The sequence below is a fragment of the Malaclemys terrapin genome, chromosome 4 (assembly GCF_027887155.1).
Source record: "Malaclemys terrapin pileata isolate rMalTer1 chromosome 4, rMalTer1.hap1, whole genome shotgun sequence".
Classification (NCBI taxonomy): domain Eukaryota; kingdom Metazoa; phylum Chordata; order Testudines; family Emydidae; genus Malaclemys; species Malaclemys terrapin.
The window spans coordinates 101,224,885-101,242,045 of record NC_071508.1 but is presented as its reverse complement, the minus strand read 5'-3'; the positions used below and the strand labels follow the sequence as shown (position 1 = coordinate 101,242,045).

At 41.5% G+C, this 17,161-nt stretch overlaps 1 protein-coding gene across 4 annotated transcripts in view; it reads left to right on the top strand.

Annotated features, from left to right (window-relative positions):
- NOVA1 (NOVA alternative splicing regulator 1) overlaps window positions 1-17,161 on the top strand; it is a 224,726-nt gene that overhangs the window by 126,754 nt on the left and 80,811 nt on the right. The window lies entirely within an intron of this gene.

Sequence of the window (17,161 nt, the reverse complement as noted above, 5' to 3'; positions counted from 1 at the left end):
CACATGCTGGTAAGCTTACCAAAGATCATCCCAAACTTCAGCAAGGGCTCTGGCAGTCCTTCAAACACCACCAAGGGGATTTTCTGTGGCTACAAGATCATATCAGCTATTAGCTCAGAACAAGTGCACACAAATCTGAGAGTTCCTTCTTTCTGCAGGTTGAGGCTTTGATCTTCAGATTCTGAGAATAGAGAATCAGCAACCAAGGGGTTTCTCCTCAGGTCATAACTTCAAAAAGTTGGGTCCAAAAGTGGGTTTTTGCATTCATCTCCTCCCGGGTATTTCTTATATAGCCCACTCAACTTTGTTTGTCCCAAAGGTTCCTTCTTTACTGGCATATTATTTAAAATAGTCCTTTGAAGCTCACACTGGTTTACACTGGTCACATCTTACCCCTAGAGAAGTTACATACAATCCCACAATAAGACGTCCATTTTGCATTTGTAAAACAATCCACTGCAAAACTATTTAAACTTAATTCAGTAAGATCTCCCAACCCAAATCTGTTGCACTGTATTCCTCCTGTAAGAATTACACAATACTCAGTTTGAAAAAGCTGTTTTGGTCCGTGTATTCACCAGGGTCACAGTTCCTGAAGAAGAGGTGACCCTGTTAGTCATCACAGTTGGTATACAGGGTGCTACACCCTGGGGACTAATCCTGGAAGAATAGTAGTATTCCATCCAAGGACTTGTGAAGGCAAGAGACCTAACACATGAGAGGGTGTATTGAGAGAGTTCAAAGGTGCAGCTCACAAGCACCAGCTTCCAACTTTCCCCAGGGGTGCTCAAACCCTGCTCTGCCCCAGGCCCTGCCTCCACTCCATCCCTTCCCCCAAGTCCCCGCCCCTGCTCCTCCCTAGCCCCCATTGCCATTCCATTCATTCCCCCAAACACTCACCCACCCTGCCTCTTCCTGTCCCTACTCTACCGCCTTCCCCCAAGCATCCTATGCCCGCTCCTCCCCCTCCCTCCCAGCCCTCCGGCACGCTGTGAAACAGCTGATCTGTGGCACGCGGGAGGTGCGGGGAGGGAGGGAGAGAGAGGAGTTGATCTGGGGGGCCGCTGGTGGGCTGGAGGCACTGAGGGAGGAAAGAGAGGGGAGGTTGGCTGCCAGTGGGTGCTAAGTACCCACTATTTTTTTCCCCATGGGTGCTCTAGGGCTGAAGCACCCACAGAGTTGGCACATATGGTGCAGCTAGCTCTGAATTGTGACACACACATTTGCTGTTCCTACTAGGCATGACTCTAGGGCAGTGGTTCCAAAACTTTAACAACGTGTGAACCCCTTTCACCCAAATGTCAAGTCTCGCGAACCCCCTCCTAAAAATAAATATTTCTAGGGATTTTCTCCTTTACCTGAGTATAAATTATAAAAGCAGTGATCTTGGAAATATAAAATTTGTTTTTATGACATACTTATTACACACTAATTATTATTTATCATTACAGTATTTTTAGTACATTATGAAAATGGCAACACTCTTCCAAGATCTCACTTTCATAGCTTGTATCACTTTGAATAAGCCTGTTATAAGACAAGGCTCCCATGTTTCATCAAGGAGTATCAGATGTGAAAAAGCATGAAGGTATTTAAGAAGCCAACTCAAAGAATTCCTCCTACACAAGCATTCATGTTTTGAGCAGTCCAGGCAAACAACGCACGTTACAACAAAGCTTAACTTGTTCTTCATAATAATTTTAAAAACAATACAAGCTGCCTATTTAATTTTAAAAACAGCAAAAAATATCCACCTCCCTTTACATTTCTTATATGGAGTCTTGAAGTTTAAATCTCCTCAATGTGATAGATATGCTTGCTTTGATCTGCTTCGCTCTTGGAAGTCGAGGGGGTCCGGGCTGCTGGCCCCGTGCTGCCCAGGGTCCCCAAGGACAGCTCTGTCCGCCATTAGGGATTTTTTTCCCGAGAATCCCCTGTAACATTTCGTGAACCCCCAGTTTGGGAACCACTGCTCCAGGGTATGTCTACATGACATCAAAGGTGTGCTTGCAGCATGGGTTGGCATACCTGCACTGGCTTTAATCTAGCTAGCACAGCTAAAAATAACGGTGAATACATATCGGCAGTAGCAGCAGGGGTTTGAGCCTAGGCTATGCAAACATGCCAGAGATCTTGGGTATGTACTTGGGTCGCTAGCCTATGCTGAAGTCTCTGCATTTTCATTGCTATTTTAACTGTGCTAGCTAGATTAATACTAGTGCAGCTTTGCCAACCCGTGCTACAGTCAGACCTTCGATTGAAGCATGGATATAGCCACTCAGATATTGAGCTCCCACAGGTCCCATTGAAGTCACTATGAGCTTCCATTGCTCACTGCCTGTTTAGACGTAGTCCATTATTTGGGTGGAGACGCTTTTCTGTTTTAAAAAAAAAAAAAAAAAAAGTTAATGGCATGCCTGTTTACCTGGAGAAGACTACACAGTTTCTTGGCAACTGAACATTAAACTGTTCTTTAAACAAAGCTTTACATTTGCAGAATATTGGGGGGGGGGGAGAATGGGAACAGTCTAATTTTTTCACATACATAATTTTGGTCCTGCTCCAGTTGTTGATGCAGTGCGGGTGTTGGTTTTGTCTGTTTGTTGGAGGGAGATTGTGGTGAATGTTTCTCAAAAATGTACAGTTTATAATAGTATGCATATGTTTATTTTTGGTTAGACCTCAGCACTGCAAATCATTTCAGGCTTCCCCATTGCCATAATACACCATTATATTTCCATCTTCTAACTCAGGTCATGAGAAATTAAACAGACACCATCCACTACCCAAAGGTGTGTACATACTGACAACAAACCAAAACAAAGATGCGTGGCCACTAGTCAATACCAAAGCAAAGCTCATGTGAGAAGCCCTGTGCCCACTTCTTCCTCTCCCTCCTAGCGTCTCCTGCACTCTGTGGAACAGCTGATCTACGGATCTACCATCTGAAATGCGTGGGCAGAAGGAGGTTACTTGATTTCTAATAGGAACCTGTCTCTGGACACGACTTGGTAGCATCATTATTTGAGACAGCCTCCAGCTAATGTATGTCAGATACATTTGAAGGAAAGGGGGAATGGAATATTCACTAATTTGGGGCCTTTTTCTGTTTCAGTGCAGTTAGGAAGAGCCCTGGGAATAGCAGTGAAACTGACAAGAGTCATGTCAGTTTCTCTCTGCAACTCTTTGGGATTTTAAAAAGAATAAAAACAAAACAAAACCCCAAACCCCCAAATTTTGCCAGGTTTAAGAATTCATTACTTTTAGTGAAAATTTTTAATGAAAGCTACAAATCAGTCTTTGTATGGAAAACACAGATTCACTGCATAATGTTTGAACATTTAAATTGACAAATGGATCCTTAATTAGTGTCCTTCCCTGAGACTAAAGAGCTTTATTCTTATGTCTCTTAAGCAACCAACAGTAGCCACCCTCAGACATAAGATACCATTGGTCTGATTGTGATAGATATCCTGGGATAAATACATGGGATGCCAGAGCCAGAAAACTGGCCTGTCATTCTTGCTGCCACTACCCATGTCATAAATGCTGAATAAATTATTCCCTGCTTGGGAAGGTAATTGTAAACATCTGTGTTCTGTTAACTGTCCAAATGTTGACCAGTAGAATCTGAGAGGAAAAAAATCTAAAATGTATAGGCAGAGCTGGTGTAGTTAACATTGCCTCCACACATCTAACACCATTTTCATTTGCTTATAACTTTGCCAATTTAACCATTTGGGCTAAAAAATTCCATTCTGATTGTCTGCCGAAAACTGATTTGTTGTTGTTGTTGTTGAAAGTTTGACCTAAAATGGATCAGCCATTTCTAAGAACAAGGTTGGGGGAAAATATGTTTGCCCATTTTCATGGTTACATGGTACCTTTTGTCCCTTTTCTGGTCTCAATGTGCCTACCTTACATGTTTGGCCATTTGCTCTTACCTGTCTTGGGGTGGAATCTAACAATTTGTCCACTCTCTGACCAGGATGTGGGTATGTTAGCCTGTGTGCCAACACACTTCAGCTCTGGGTGTGTTTTGGGCACCTTCGTTTCTTCTCTTTGGGAACCTGTGGCCAGTGATATTGACCAACAGCCTTGTTAAAACAAAGTATTTTTATTTAGCAGTTGAAGTAAAGTGTTAGAGAAAAACTATTTTAAAACAAACATCTTTCATGCATATTTAGACTAATCTAAACTGATGCTTCACAACAAGCTACACTACATTGGCTTTTCTCTTAAATTACTTAAATGAACCAGTTTATATTCTCCTACTCTGCACAGATCCTCCCGTGTCTTGCGGGATTCTGCCTGGCTTTCTATGACTCACCCTGTTCAAAGTTGTTTGGGAGCACCCTATGACAGCTGACTAGAGGCTACTGGTGCTAGAATTGAACCTTAACAACCCTTAAGTATAAGCTATTAGGTGACTACTAGAAAGGGCCTCCTCCCTCTTTCCCAATGTGGGCAGTCTCTATTACCCAGTCAGACCCCTGATTTGAAATAGGCATTCCCACAGATGGCACAGAAACATTACATTAGTGACAGCTTTGGATACAATAATTATTCAAGAACACCCTTACATTTGTCACACAGAGTTTTTTGTTTGTTTGTTTGTTTTTTAAATCTATTTCACTGAGAAGCTCTAGCACCTATCTCCTTTTGAGCAGGTGCTTGAAATTTGTCAAGGATGTACATTTTGCTGTCCTTGTGTGAAATGGCATCCCATTCTTAATGGTCAAGAAGGCCCTGGTTTGCAAATCTAGTCTTTGCAGAGACTTGTTGGAGTTTGGCAACTAAATTCTATGAAAATCTTGTCTGTAGTGAGCATATTGACTTTCCCTGCTATTGCTCCTCCCAGCTGCCAGGGGTCACAGTGAAACAGCACAAAAACTGAACTTTGCTTTCGTATTGGCTAGTGGGACAGATGGGGCATGGGCGTGTAAGGGTCTGAGAGCACAAACCTCGCCAGAACCTGTAATTGAACTGAGGAATCCGGAATCTCTTCACTCTTCTGTCAACAAATAGCTGTGAAACCCATTGGCACAAAGTGTCTGGTCTCATGTCCCTCTACTTGTGGGTCCTTATAGTGGATATCAGCCTTCTACTGCTGTCAGTTACTTTGGTAGCTCAAATAGTACAGGCCTGTGCTGTGAATATAAAGAGCCAAACCCTGCTAATAACAGTCAAGTTCACTAATAGATGAAGGAAAAATTGTTAATGGCACAAATGGAAAGAGTGTGAAGAATTTTGATAAGAGTTTGGATTTGTATTTTTAATTAAGATTTAAAAATCTTCTAGTCACCAAATTGAAACAGGTTTATTGAAATTGTATTGTTTTTATTTGCTTACTTTTTTTTTAATTCTTCATTCTATTTTGACAAGTTTCCCCCCTCCCCTTTGCTATTCCTCAGATTTAGTTTAGAGACTGAGGTAAAGCCATAGCTATATGTTTGGGATGTCTGCTTTAATTTGCATTTTCTCATGGAAACGGGTAAGAGAAATCAGAGCTAGCATAGTAGCTAGATAAGTCTGGTAGAGTGAAAGGTCATATATGCAAGAAAATATGTACATTATAGTGCAACTCAGCCATTAAATTCAACAAGTTTGTCAGTCACAGAATCCAGCTGGCCTGTCAGCAGTGCCAAAAGTGTGTTGTTTTTTTCTCTAAAGAAAAACCATTTATTTTGTTCTGTCACTGCCATTGCTTGCATAGTGACCTATTTATTAAGCAAAATCACCAAGCTGTTAAGTGAAACAGTTTTCATATATTGTATTAGTATAACTCACACCGCATTTATTTTTAGTGATGTGTGAAAATTCCACTTGTAAAATATTCATTCTGAAAATGTTTAGATGTTGGTATAGAAAACATTTCAAAACATACTAATGAAATATATTCAAAGAAGAATATGAATAATAACCCTTTAGCAAAGAACCTAGAAAAGTACTCTTTTATTGTATTTATTAAAATGAGAAGAACTTTAAACCTCAAGAAGTTTGGGCAGCAAAGTTTGTAAATTGTTTACTTTGGCTCTTTTTTTTCTAGTCTCTGATTTAAACTGTAATGTCTTGTCTACACTAACATTTTTAGGGAAATCTCCCATTGATGCAATTCTACCAATTGGTGGTAGAGTAACAGTTGGAGTTTTCCCTAAAAATGCTAATGTAGACAGCATCTAGTAGACATTATGTTTACGTTGCACCGACTTATAAACTCATTCATGGACAAGATAAGTTTCTGATTAAGTGAGTTTTCTTGTAATCCATATTTGAACATGCATGAGCAACCAGTGAAATTGCTGTATTTTTGAATGCCAATCAAAATTTTCTTGTTTCCTTTTACCTTTGCAAGAAACTCCAGATTCTTCCTGAAATTTCTAGTTTTGCCATATCTTATTCTTTCTGCAGCATTGCATCTCATCAGTATGACCTCTACTACTTTTGAAATGGCTGTTTACGTCAGAGAAAACTAAAAGGGAATGAAATAAGTGACTTTTGTGGTGTTTAGCCTGTTTTTGTCTCATGACAAACATCTCAGTCACTCTGTTGGGGCTATCTCCAAGGTAACTCGCCCCACATTGCTTTTCTACCGCCCCAGTGACAACCTGAGAGGAATATCCTTCAGCAGTCCAAGTGCCTCTAAACCTGATAGGCCATAGTTACCCCCAAATTACCATTGAGAATTATTCCTTCTGTCTTTCTCCTAGACTTACACTTTGTGGGTGCCCAAAACTTTGTAGTGGCTAGATGGCAGATGGATAATGCTTTCTCCACTCTTCTTAAACCAGAAAAGCCACCTACACTTGTGAATGAGAGGCCTGTTATGAAAATCTCATCTGTTCCACCACTCAAACCTAAAATTGCTCTCATACCATTAGTCCTTTCTGACAGTGTCTTCAGATATTATGATTTTGCAATGATAGTTTGGAGAGGTAGCAAAGCTTTCTTCCCGGATTATTAAAAAGCACCCTAACCACCATGTTTTCATATCTTCAGTGAATAACCAGATCTCTGCTTGTTGCTTCTAGTCTGTTGTGTGAATGCCTTCCTATTCAGTGGTTCAAGCATCTCTTTACATTTCCATCTCTTTCTGTACCAAACTGACAAATGCCAGCCTGCTGTTAATCGCCAAGAGGGGCCTGGTTTGTGAACCTAGTCCAGTTATAGAAAAAAGGGTCTCAAGGGATTGCACATGTCCATTTCACTGTAAGTGTTTATGCTCTCCAGTGTCACAGTTGTCAGTGTTTTTCCCTTAATGGTAGCCATCAGAGCGGAATGAACACCCTCTGCTGCCTCATGCACCAACGCAGGCATAAAGGGCCAAGCCACCGTGACTCCCCTCAGTTCCTTCCTACTTCCCATGACACCAACTCCCCTCAGTTCCTTTCTACCTTCCGTGACCGTTGTTGGAGCTCCTCTAGTTTGTTGTTTTTGTAGGTTCCGGGACTCGGTCTGGATACTGGAAATATGCCACAGTCTCCTGATTTCCCCATCCCCTCCTCTAGAGCCTGCTCCTGGGCTGCCTCTTTTCCCGAGGCCCGCTCCCGGGCCGCCTCTTCCCACTGACTGCCTCTGTTCCAGTTCCCCTGTCTCAATGCAGCCGATTCTGTAGCTCTTAGCATGACCTCTACTATCCTGGTGAGTTGCTTTTCCTGGTTACATTCTTCTGGTCTCCCTCCAGAGGTGCAACAGACAGTCCAGCATGTATCTTTTTGAAGCACGTCGCTTATCTCAGGAAAGATTGAGACTCTGTGTAGTCTCAAAGACTCTATCACAGCCCTGTAATCCATGGGCATTTTCACCCCACCAGTGAAGCAGAAGGTGTTCCATCCTCATTAGTCCCAGCATTTTCAGGGGTTCCTTCCTCAAGCCCAAGACCTGCCAAGGAGAAGGAGCAGAAGTTAAAAGCCACTTTGGCAGCTGGTGGTTCATCAAGGCACATGGCATCTTCCAAGAGCTCATTTTGATGGGTAAATCAAGAGCAGACTGCCAGTTTTGAGAGTGCCATCTGTTTATTTTCCAACTTTTGCAGACCGTCTGTCCCACTTCTGTTATGCTTGGACCCACGTCATAACAGATCAGTGGGTTCTAAGCAGAGTGGGAGTAGAATATTCACTCCAATTTATTTCTACCCCCCTCCCATCTCCCTTCCCCGTCCCGCTTAAAGGAACCCTCTCATGACCCTGGGCGTAGTTTGGGGGAACAAGGAGAGTGTTACACCCCCAAACGGCAAGACTCAGGCCAGTGTGGAATCCCCCCCCCCCCCCCCACACACACACACACACGACCCCATTGGTCTGAATGGAGCTGCCTCCCTCCAAATATAGAAGTCAAACTACATCTATCAGGGGGTAGCCGTGTTAGTCTGTATCTATGTGCCCATATTAGATATTTTCAAAACAGCAACCTGGTCATCATGTCAGACATTTGCCTCTCACTAGGCTGTCAGCAATCTTGGAGACTTTGCTAAATTTAGACTGTTCAATTAGACTCCAAACCACCTCCGGTTGGAACTTCTTGTGAGTCCCTTACAATGGAATGGACATGTGCAATCATTTGAAGAAAAAATGGTTTACTAACCTTTCCGTAATAACTATTGTTCTTTGAGATGTGTTCCACATGTTCATTCCACAATCCTCACTCCTTCCCCTATATGTTGGAGTCTTTCCGGTAGCAAGGACCAGATTGGGACTGGGGCAGCTTGGCCCTTTATGTCTGCACATGGTGCGTGAGGCAGCAGAGGGTGATTGTCTTTCCCCACCGGGTATTGCTAAGGGAAAATTTCTCCAACAACTGCACTGGAGTGCACAAACACCTACAGTGGACTAGAGATGTGCAACATACCTTGAAGAACAACGGTTATGGAAAGGTTAGTAACTGGGGTTTCTTTGTTCTTGTTTTGCGGAGGGAGGTCTGCCCTAGGTTCCTGCTCTACGTTCCCAGCCTCCTTTCTCATGCTTTGTCTACACTACCACTTTTGTTAGTAAAACTTTTGTTGTTCAGGGGTGTGAAAAACACATACCCCTGAACAACATAAATTTCACTGGCAAAAGTGCTGGTGTAGACAGTGCTATGTTGGCAGGAGAGGCTCTCTTGCTGACATCGCTAACGCTGCTCATTGAGGGTGGTTTAATTATGCTGGCAGGAGAGCTCTCTCCTTCTGGCAAAGAGCGGCTACATGGGAGACATTACAACAGCACAGCTGTATCAGTACAGCTGTGCCGCTGTAAGATCCATAGTGTAGACGTAGCCTTAGAGAGTAATTCTCCCTTTGGAAATCAACGCTGCCCCTGACATGTGAGAGTTTTAGAAGCTGGTAAAGTAATTTTAAACCCACTCAAAACTTGAAAGTTCTTCTGTCTCCCTTTCCTATAATAGTCTGTGGAAAGCTCTATTATCTACCAAATGTCCTGTCAATAAAAGCTTAAAGTTTTCCAGAAAAAAACTCCAGATACCAGTTTCTTAAAATGTTAGGTTTAGAGGGCCCTCTAGTTTAGGGGACAATTAGAGGGACTATTAAAGGATATACTATCCAGACACTCCCCGGGTTATGCAAGACCCAACTTACGCAAATTCACACTTAGGGAAAAAGTTCCATAAGCCAGAAATAGGATTTTCGAGTTGTGGAAATTTTTGTGTAACGTATGGGTATACGTTTCCGACTTAAACAAAATTTGAGTTATGCAAGGCTTTCCGGAACGGAACGATTGCATAAGTCGGGGGGACGTCTGTAGACTAATACCCGTTCCTCGGGCACTACTTTGGAGCTTTTATCAGTATTGTACAATGAGTTGAGCAGATTATCCCTATGTGTAAACTGAATCTGTTAAAAACTCTGTAAGAATTCCCTTGAGTCTATGCAGGATATTCTTTTAAAGTTCTTAACACTTAAAGCACATTTTTTATTGGCCATTGTCTCTGCTCACTTGTCCTTGTCTAAACTAGCAAAAAAGATGTTTTTTTTCAACTGAATTGTCTCAATTGAGCTAATTTAACTTGATTTGAAACCCCGCTTTAAATGTGTTCACCTTGGTATTAGGTAGGGTTTTTAATTGAGTTAAGCTAACTTCAGTTAAAAAGGCACCTTAGAGTTTGAGAATATACTTTTGGGCTATGCAGACCTCCATGGCTAGTATTTGATAAGGTAAAATTTGTAATCCATAGTATTTTTTTCTCTGCTGTGTCTTTCTTGTTTCTGTCAGAATCAAGAGATTTTCCTCCAATGTGCCATTCCTTATCCAGCCAGGACCTGGTGCCTTCATACCTTAGGTATTGGAAGAACCTAAAGGTTATTTTTATATATATAAAATAAAACAAAACTCAGGTTGGTGAGTTCATCCTGAAGAACCAAATAAAGCATGAAAAACACATAAAAATGTGTTCTGTGAGTGAATCAAAATGTACATCAATGCTGCTGATAATACTCAGAGTCAGCCTTAACCAGTGGGCACTAAGGCTGCATCCTGAGCTGACAGAGAAATGTTTCTTTAGAACACAATTGCCAACCTACCATCTATTTTTCTACAAATAGTTTAATTAGACACCTGCAACAATAATCTATGCTTCTGCAGATTCAGCTTTTGGAACAGAAATAATTCTTCCCTTTTATACTGAGAAGATGCTACTAATTTCCCATCTACACCATTCTAGATGTTCTTCCTTGTAAATGGTGTTTACCTAATGGGCAGGATCTGCTTCAAACACCCCACCACTATAGTGCCTGTCATGGTCGAAGACAATTCAGAAGCACACTATTTAAAACCCAAGTCAAGTCTGATACATTCCATGTGAAAAATTGATCTCATGGGAAATCAGCAGGTTGTTTGTCTTGAACTTCTGAAGTGGTTTAAAACTATCATGTAGTAGGGTGGCTGACTAGCTCCAGAAGAGGAAATCAGAGAATCAAAGTTGTATATGATGGAGGCTATTTTTCCGTGTGTGTGTGTGTGTGTGTGTGTGTGTGTGTGTGTGTGAAAATCAACATATGCTTATGGAATCAGAAGGAGTAGCCCTGGTTTATCATAATTTAATACAAGTATATTGTGATGGTAATCATAAACATTTATTTAATAAATTATTTTTTGTCCATTGTACTGGTGTGGGGGTGTATGTGAGTGGGGAGATATATATATAGATATACACACCCACACACACACACCAGTACAATGGGCAAAAATACACACACACACACACACACAGAAAGAGTAAGGGCTTGTCTTCACTACCAGCAGATCAACGCTGCTGCAATTGATGCAGCGGGTGTCGATTTAGTGGGTCTAGTGAAGACCCTCTAAATCGATGGCAGAGTGCTCTCCAGTCGACTCCAGTACTGCAGCTCCCCAAAAAGAGTAAAGTAAGTCGACTGGAGAGCATCTCCTGTCGATGCAGTGCAGTGAAGACACCAGGGTAAGTCAACCCGCTAATCAACTCCAGCTACATTATTCACACAGCTGGAGTAGTGTAACTAAGGTCGATTTACCCAGGTAGTGAGGACAAGCCCTGAGATTGACTTGCTTAGCAGTTGTAAATAGGAGACGGAGAAGGTTTGAAATGAACAAAAGGCTGCTCAGCAGGAAGCATAAGCTTACAAGCATCAATTGACACCTGTTAACTACTGTGAATAGGCTTGCAGACAACACCACGCATACCATTTAATGGTATGCCATTAATCCATTGTTCGTCATTTAAAATGGATTGTACTAAATCTGTCCCCTATGGTCTCCCAGATGAGGGAGTGTTCCCTTTATCAGAGTGTTACTTAAACTGGTTCTATTCTGCAAAAGTAATTTCTCGTATGGATGCTCTTAAGCAGTATAAGGGTGTTTACACTGATTTAACTTCATCTGTTTCTATATCAATTTTGGGCTTGTCGACACAGGTAAACTTACCAGCATTACTATATTTGTACCATAAATGCCAGTAGTTTTTACCAATATGGCAAATACCATAGTTATTTATAGATACATACAAACACCCTAACAAGTTTCCAGATGCAGATATCCATTTCCCATGTTATCTGAAAAGATGGAAATATTAGGGGTCACTTTTACCCTCCAAAAAGTTTAAAATAAAATAATAAATTAGATAGCATAGAAATTAATAAAGAAGGTGTGCTTAAAAAGGAAACAGTAATTATAAGAAGGTTTGGGGAAATCAGCCACAGTTTGAATTTTTTTTTAATCTAGCATAAGTATCTTCACCAGGGGAAGAAGGTGAAACCAGCTGCATTTGATTTTTGTGAACCCGTGGGGGTGGTGACTCAGTAGTTAAGGTTTTAGCTCAGTTTCCATCACAAGCTCAATTTTGATGCTCTTGGTCCCTTCCTTCTGTTTTTTCCCCTGAAGTTTCCCATGTTTGTCACTAACCACACACACAAAAAAAAGAAGTTTTTGGTGTTATTTAAAGATTAATCAGACATACTGTCAATTTCTTGAATTGTCTGATATGTTTTGCAGAAACACCCAGCAGATCTTTGTAAGCTCAGTAAGCCAAATAGCTGTTTCAAAGAATTTTCAGCTCTATGGATGAAACAATTAGGCATTTATAGGTATGCAAAGAGGACTTTTTATTTCTAATTCATGTTGCATCTCTAATGATGGTAATACAATATGAAACAGAAACAAATTCACATGTTCAGGCGTAGAACCTTTCCTGGACGGTATCTCATAACTGCCTACCACAGGATTTCTTGCACTTTTATGTGAAACATTTGGTACTGCATGCTTTCGATGACAGGATAGTGGATTAGATGGGCCACTATTTGATCCAATACAGCAATTTATATGTTTACTTAATCAAATCAAATCCGTCCATGCATTTATAAAGTTTCTCTCACCTTAGTGCCTGGGCACTTAAATACTAAATATTACACTGAAGTTAGGCCAGCACTATTAGTATTTTGTATCTTATTCTTCTTATACTCACCAGAAATCCATCCCAATCATAGCCCATCTGCTGCCTCAATTCCAGAGATCACATCATTTTAAATCGTGCCTTCCTCATAGTGTCCCACTCCATTTGCAATTCTACTGTGAGCAGAGGACATAGTCTACCCCATACACTGTCTCTAAACCCCAGGATATCGACTTCATTAACCAGCATTTATCTGATTTTGAGACCTCACCTGCCAGATATGAGCCTGATGTGAATCATTACAGTGTTCACTCTGTACATAGCTACTGTGGACGCCTGTATATCACCTTCCTTCAAACAGTTTGAGGTTCTTTTTATTAAGGTATAGAAAAGGGTTTCAGCATATGTGTGGCATGAGTTATGTTGTCATAAGTAGTCAATTAGATAAAAAGTTTCCAAAGTTGTTATATGTATTGAATATCCATATTCCTGTCTAGTAGAGGAAGAAAATGTCAGAACTGAGGTTGTTTTTTGGAACTTTGATTATGTTCTGACTTTCAAATGTTTATTTTTCTACTGCAGCATTCTAGTGAAATATTTTTTTGTTGAAGATATATTCCCAATATCAGCTATTTTAGTGTCATTTTTTGTTTGGAGATTATTCTACTTATTTAGAGAGAACAGTGACCATAGAAGTTAAGGTAGGTAAAATACAATAGACTTTGAATCTGGGTTGCAAATAAACTGACAAACTAGGCAGTTGTAATTTAATATTGACAGATATTGTATATCATGGCTGAGAACAATAAGCACAATATAAATAAAATGAATGGGATTTAACTAGAGCAAGAAGGCTTTGAAAGGAATCTTGGAGCAATAGTCTACATATTTTTAGCAAGCAGTCCATTGGAAAAGCAATTACACAAAGCAAACACAATGTTAAAATATAGTACATAGCTAGAACAGTAGCATAGAATTCTACTTAGGTTTTTAGTAATAATTTCTGGACACCGTATTCCTTAATATATACTGTATCATTTGCAAGGACACAAAGGAGAATGACATAAATCGTTAGCATTTGTCATGACAGTTAAATTTCAGTTAAATCACTACTGCACTATTTATCAGGTAGAATTACCAAGCAAACAGTAATGTCACTGTGTGTGCAGGGGGCTGTTTTCCAGAGTGGGTGGTATTGAATGGCTGAGTAAGTAAATGAGATCAGTTGTCTGAGTTGGAGGTTTCTTCAGGTTTTATTAAACATTTATTTATGTTTGTTTTGAAAAAATAATATCCCAGTTCATTCATAAAATTACAAAATTCAGTAAATAAAAAGTGCTCTGAAAAGTTACTGTAAAAATAGCACTCTGGGGTTTCATGCTTGTTTTGCTTTACTCAGTCTAATAACAGATTTCTTTAATTTACATATAGCAGGGGTCGGCAACCTACGGCACGTGTGCCAAACAGGGCATGCAAGCCGATTTTGAGTGGCACTCTGCTGCCTGCTGCGGTCCCAGGCCCCAGCCCCACTCAGCCTCCCTGCCCACCACTCTCCCCTGCTGGGGCAGGAGGCAGAAGCTTGGTCCTGCGGCAGCCAAGCTTCTCCCCTCCCCCTCTTCTTCTTCCAGCCTGCTGATTTCCTGCCCCTCCCCCCTTCTTCCTCTAGCCTGCTGCTTTCCTGCCCCTCCTCCTCTCCTTCCCTGTGCCAATCAGCTGATGGCCCTTGCGAGGGGGAGGGGGAGGGGAAGGGGGAGAAGTGGCAGTGTGCTCGCTGCTCCCTAGAGGAGGCAGAGAAGAGGTAGGGATGGGGCCTTAGGGAAGGGGGTGGAACAGGGCATATCCCTTCCAGCCCCCCCTGCCCTGAGCGGCTCAGGGCAGGGGGCTGGGAGCACCCCCACGAGCCGAGAACCCCAGCCCTCTGCCCTGAACCCCCCCATACACCCAACCTTCTGCCCTGCACCTACCCCCCCCAGCCCTCTGCCCTGACCCCTGAACTCCCGCCACACCCAGCCTTCTGCCCTGCACCCTCCCCACACCCCAGCCCTCTGCCCGGACTCCTGAACCCCCCCACACACAGCCTTCTGCCCTGCACCCCCACAGCCCCCACCCCTCTGCCCTGATCCCTGAACCCCCAGACACACTCAACCTTCTGCCCTGTACCCCCCACATGCCCCCAGCCCTCTGCCCTGACCCCTGAACCCCCCCCCCCGGTCTGGGGTCCCAGCTGCCGGCCCCTTGCCAGCCAGCATCCTGGCTGCAGGCCCCGCTCAGCCCACTGCCGGCCTCGGTGAACAGAACCCCAGGCTGGCAGTGGGCTGAGCAGGCTGGTGGTATAAGATCAGCATTTTAATTTAATTTTTAAATGAAGCTTCTTAAACATTTTGAAAACCTTATTTACTTTACATACAACAATAGTTTAGTTATATAATATAGACTTATAGAGAGAGATCTTCTAAAAAACGTTAAAATGTATTACTAGCACGCGAAACCTTAAATTAAAGTGAATAAATGAAGACTCAGCACACCACTTCTGAAAGGTTGCCTACCCCTGATGTATAGTATGTTTTTTTTCTAAATACCAGCTCTACAATTGCAACCTGGGATGTGAAAGTCAAGTTTGCATTCTTCCAGGGTCATGTATCATAAAGATTCTCTGAATCAAATTTGGTCCTTGGGTACATCTGTGTAGGCCCTTTGCCTTTAACTTGGTTAAATAAGTTTAACTGATGACAGAACTTGACAGTACAATTGGAACTTGGTTAGCAGTGTGGTTGATGAAACCCACTGACCCAGAATAGAATCCAATTTGTTCTGCTATAGCCATATTGGGTCTGCAAGACTAAATGAGTGAAAAGGTAGTAAAACATTATTTTTGGTACAGAAGGAAGTAGTTAAGCTTCTAAATACTTTCGTGGATCAGAGCTGTTGCTTGAGAAGTTGCTATTTGTACATAATCACTTTTCTGACCATAGCCATGCTTTAAGAGAATTAAGTGGTAAATGAGTTGTTCCTTGCAGGACTAAAGAGGTATTTTCTCTTTTTTTCATTGTTGAATGGAGACTTACACTTTTATTTGCTCTTCTTCTTCATGTATCACTGCTGTAGAAACTGTCACAAGGAAGGACTGTCAGGACTATCTGTGATATGCAATACTCTTTAGTAAAGCATCAGAATGTTTCAGGTTTTCACCATCTTATGGAGGGGAGAATGTAAGTTTACAGAAGAACGAAGTAAGATTTTAAGTAGGGCTGTCAAGCAATTAAAAAAATTAATTGTGATTTAAGAAAAAATTATGATTAATTGCGCTGTTAAAATAATAGAATGCAATTCATATAAATATTTTTGGATGTTTTCTATATTTTCAAATATATTTCTCACTTTATACTTTATACTTATTTATTACAAATATTTGCACTGTAATAAACAAAAGCAATAGTATTTTTCAATTCCCCCATTACAAGTACTGTTGTGCAATCTTTTTATAATGAAAGTTGAACTTAAAAATGTAGAATTGTGTACAAATAGTGTGCTTTTTGTCAGATTTGCAGTGAAAGTGTTCTTAAACGAACAATGTGTGGTGGGTCATCAGCCGAGACTGATATAAAATGAAATATATGGTAGAATGCAGATAAAATGGAGCAGGAGACATACAATTCTCCCCCAAGGATTTCAGTCACAAATGTAATTAATGCATTATTTTTTTAACAAGTGTCATCGCCATGGAAGTATGTCCTCTAGAATGGTGGCCGAAGCATAAAGGGGCATATGAATGTTTAGCATATCTGGCACGTAAATGCCTTGCAATGCCGACTACAAAAGTGCCATGTGAACACCTTCTTTTCACTTTCAGGTGACATTGTAAGCAAGGATACGTCTACACTACCCGCCGGATCGGCGGGTAGTGATCAATCTATCGGGGATCGATTTATCGTGTGTAGTGTAGACACGGTAAATCGATCCCTGATCGCTCTTCTGTCGACTGCTGAACTCCAGCAGTGCGAGAGGCAGAAGCAAAGTCGATGGGGAGTCGCTGCCGTTGATCCAGCACCGTGAGGACGTGAACTAAGTAATTTTAATTCGATCTAAGATACGTTGACTTCAGCTACGCTATTCTCGTAGCTGAAGTTGCGTATCTTAGATTGACTCCCCCCCCCCCCCCCAATGTAGACCAGGCCTAAGAAGCGAGCAGCATTATCTCCCATGAATGTAAACAAACTTGTTTGTCTTAGCAATTGGCTGAACAAGAAGTAGGACTGAGTGAACCTGTAGGCGCTAAAGTTTTACATTATTGTGTTTTCAACTGCAG